The sequence below is a fragment of the Ipomoea nil genome, unplaced genomic scaffold, assembly GCF_001879475.1.
Source record: "Ipomoea nil cultivar Tokyo-kokei standard unplaced genomic scaffold, Asagao_1.1 scaffold0268, whole genome shotgun sequence".
In the NCBI taxonomy this organism is placed as follows: domain Eukaryota; kingdom Viridiplantae; phylum Streptophyta; class Magnoliopsida; order Solanales; family Convolvulaceae; genus Ipomoea; species Ipomoea nil.
Genome location: NW_017616696.1, coordinates 3,778,920 through 3,782,346, shown reverse-complemented (window position 1 = coordinate 3,782,346; position 3,427 = coordinate 3,778,920). Strand labels below are relative to the sequence as shown.

The 3,427-nt window shown below is 34.2% G+C and overlaps 1 non-coding gene across 1 annotated transcript; it reads right to left on the bottom strand.

Annotated features, from left to right (window-relative positions):
• Positions 1 to 578: 578 nt before the first annotated feature.
• TRNAM-CAU lies at positions 579 to 650 on the bottom strand. Its single transcript has one exon. It is a non-coding gene; the product is annotated as a tRNA-Met (tRNA).
• Between the last annotated feature and the right edge of the window lie 2,777 nt (positions 651 to 3,427).

Sequence of the window (3,427 nt, the reverse complement as noted above, 5' to 3'; positions counted from 1 at the left end):
GAACAAATTAAGGTAGAAAGACTAAATTGAACAAAACGCTATAGTATAGGGATCTCATAGGTACTTTGACCGCCGACCTTGTTATGTTGAGGTTATCCGTCTTCTAGTGTTAAGATATGGACCATAGTGGGTTTCTGGTTCCCATATCAGAGCCAAGTTTTGATCCTGGGACCTATGCGTTATGGGTCCTCCACGCTTCCGCTGTGCCACTCTGATTATTAAATATTAATATGATTTTTTTAATCTCTTATCCGGTAAAATCCAAAATGGTTGTCGCAATGGAGATTCTTTTGCTGATAATTCCCGTTAATGTTCATTGAAGTCACTCAGGTTGCACAACCAATCAGACTCCATAATTTTCGATGGTCTATGTTTAACCATTTATTGAGACAAGAATGATTGTGATTTTTATTATAAAAATAGAGAAGGTGTTGAATAGAATATTTTATTGAATCAAAAATTACAAAATATTTATAAGGTCTTGTAATAAAATTAAGGTTATTATCCGTCTTCTAGTGCTAAGAAGAGCATCATAGATGCTAGTCTACACAATTAACAGACAAAGGCGACTTACTGGATATCAGAGCCAGGTTTCAATCCTGGGACCTATGGGTTATGGGCCCACTACGCTTCCGCTGCGCCACTCTGATTATTAAATATTAATACGATTTTTTTATCTCTTATCCTGTAAAACCCAAAAAGGTTGTCGCAATGGAGATTCTTTCGCTGACAATTCTCGTTAATGTTCATTGAAGTCACTCAAGTTGCACAACCAATCAGACTCCATAATTTTCACTAGTCTATGTCTAATCATTTATTGAGACAAGAATGATTGTGATTTCTATTATAAAAATAGAGAAGGTGTTGAATAGAATATCTTATTGAATTAAAAATTATAAAATATTTATAAGGTCTTGTAATAAAATTTAGGCAATAGTTAACTAGCGAGCTAACTGCCTCACAACCTGACCTCATCTATGGCCCCAAACCGACCTTGTTAGGTTGAGGTTATCCCACTTCTAGTCTAGTGCTAATAAGATGACATCGTCAAGCTGAGCTCAAGGTCATCCAGCCCAAGATTTCAAGTCTTTTCAAGAATTACCTCATTGCATTGTGATTATTAAGTATGAGAGGCGAGTTCAAACTCTAGACTTGCAAGAAGAACTTTATTAAGTGGCAACTAGCTAGTCTAATACGGGATATATAACAATTGTTATATTGTGGACTACAGGCTCTCCAGCCTTGACACGAGAATGGCCTCACTTATATCCCTAACACTGCTCTCGAATTGGGTCGACTCAATGATTTTTTGCAAAATCTTTCAATCTAACACAAACTCAAACCTAAAAAACATACAACTTTTTGTTTGATCCGGATTCTCAAGCGGCGCCAATGTTTGTTTTGCAACCTTTGGACTTGTTGCGAACTAGCCAACACTACCGGTCAAATATGAAATACGTAAATAACAAAGAAAACGAAAGTAAGAGAATTAACACTTAAAACAAAGAACTCAAGAATGCCTTAAGCTCTCAAGAATTCAAATCCCTTTTACACGCCCACGCGTGGGGTATTTAATTTATACGTTGGCTCTCGGCCTAAATTAGGAAATAAATCACCTAAAAATCTTATCCACAAATCAAGGGTCAATCACGCCCAAATTTGGTGGAAATTACCTACCAAAAATACAAGATATATTCCAAATACATAAAAGGACAATAGCACACATAAGGAAACAAATTTCCTAAAATCTTTGGTAACTAAGGCTTACAAATCTCGTCCAACCAGACATTTTTATACGCTTAGAGATTCCCCGCACAAATACCCGACTCAAGAACATATTTAGATCGACTAGGATTGTTGAGACATGTGTAGCGAACTAATGGAATAGCACTAGAAACTGTTGGAAAATAATGAACCAAAGTCGATTTAATATCATAAAATAATATTATATATATATATATATATATATATATATATATATATATATATATATAAAAGTTTTTTTGTACATTATGCTATAAAGGTTGTACATTAAAATATTTTGGACAAACATACCCCTACCGTTATAACTTCCGTTACCTTTTCCACTATTGTTACCATGCACATGCATCCACCATACATTTTCTTATCTTCTTCATTAATAATAATATATACACATTAAATATTTGAGTTATATGTTAATTATTACATAAATATAAATATCAAATTTATAAAAATGATTTACATTATTATTATTATTATTTAGAATAATTTAAATATCTAAAATCTAAATAAATTTAAAATTTTAATATAATGTATTAATATTGGGCACCTATCTTTTGCGCATCGCGCATAAAAAATACTAGTATATATATATATATACACACACACACACACACACACACACACACACACACACACACAAATCACCACGCACCTTAAGTCTACAAACAAAGCACCTTAAGAACACAAATCACTCACCTTAAGTACAAAAACCCCGCACATTAAGCACAGAACAAAGCACATTGAGCACAAAACTCACACACTTAAGATTTTAAAATGTCTCACATTAAGCACAAACTCACGCACATTAAGCACAAACCGCACGCACATTAAGCATTAAACTGGCGCACTTTAAGTATTAACTCACAGACTTTAATCATTAAGCCCACGCAGCTTAAGCACAAACCCCACACACATTAAGCACAAACTCCACGCATATTAAAAACAAATATCACGCACCTTAAGCACAAAAGCCCACACTTTAAGTTTTAACAACTACTAACATTAATCACTAACCCCACGCACCTTAAGCACAAAACCCCACGCACATTAAGCACAAACTCCACGCATATTAAGAACAAATCTCAAGCACCTTAAGCACAAAAGCCCACACTTTAAGTTTTAAACACTACTCACATTAAGCACAAACACACGCACCTTAAGCACAAAACTCACTTGCCTTACGCACAAGACTCACGCACGTAATATACAAATCTCACGCACATTACTCACAAAACCACTCACCATAATTTTGACCTAGATGCAAAAATTACAAAATTGCCACCACATTTTTTTTAATTTTGATAATCTTATACGTTGATTTAAGCGAGATGAATGGCTTAGATTAAACCGCACAACCGCACCTGAGGCGTTCACCCGCACCAGAATCGATATATATATATATATATATATATATATATATATATATATATATATATATATATATATATATATATAAAAACCAAAATGGAACTTGTAATCCTCTAGATTACAATTCCAACCAACAAGAAAGGAGAAAAGATTCAATGCTTAGAGCATAATCCCAAAATCAAAAGGAAGGAGAGGAAGAAAGAGAGTAAGTACGAGTCGAGCGAAACACTCTTTCCTTAAAACTTTATTTGTCACCTCCCAAAAGTGCTAGGAGCGTTGTGGCCTAGGTTTCCTA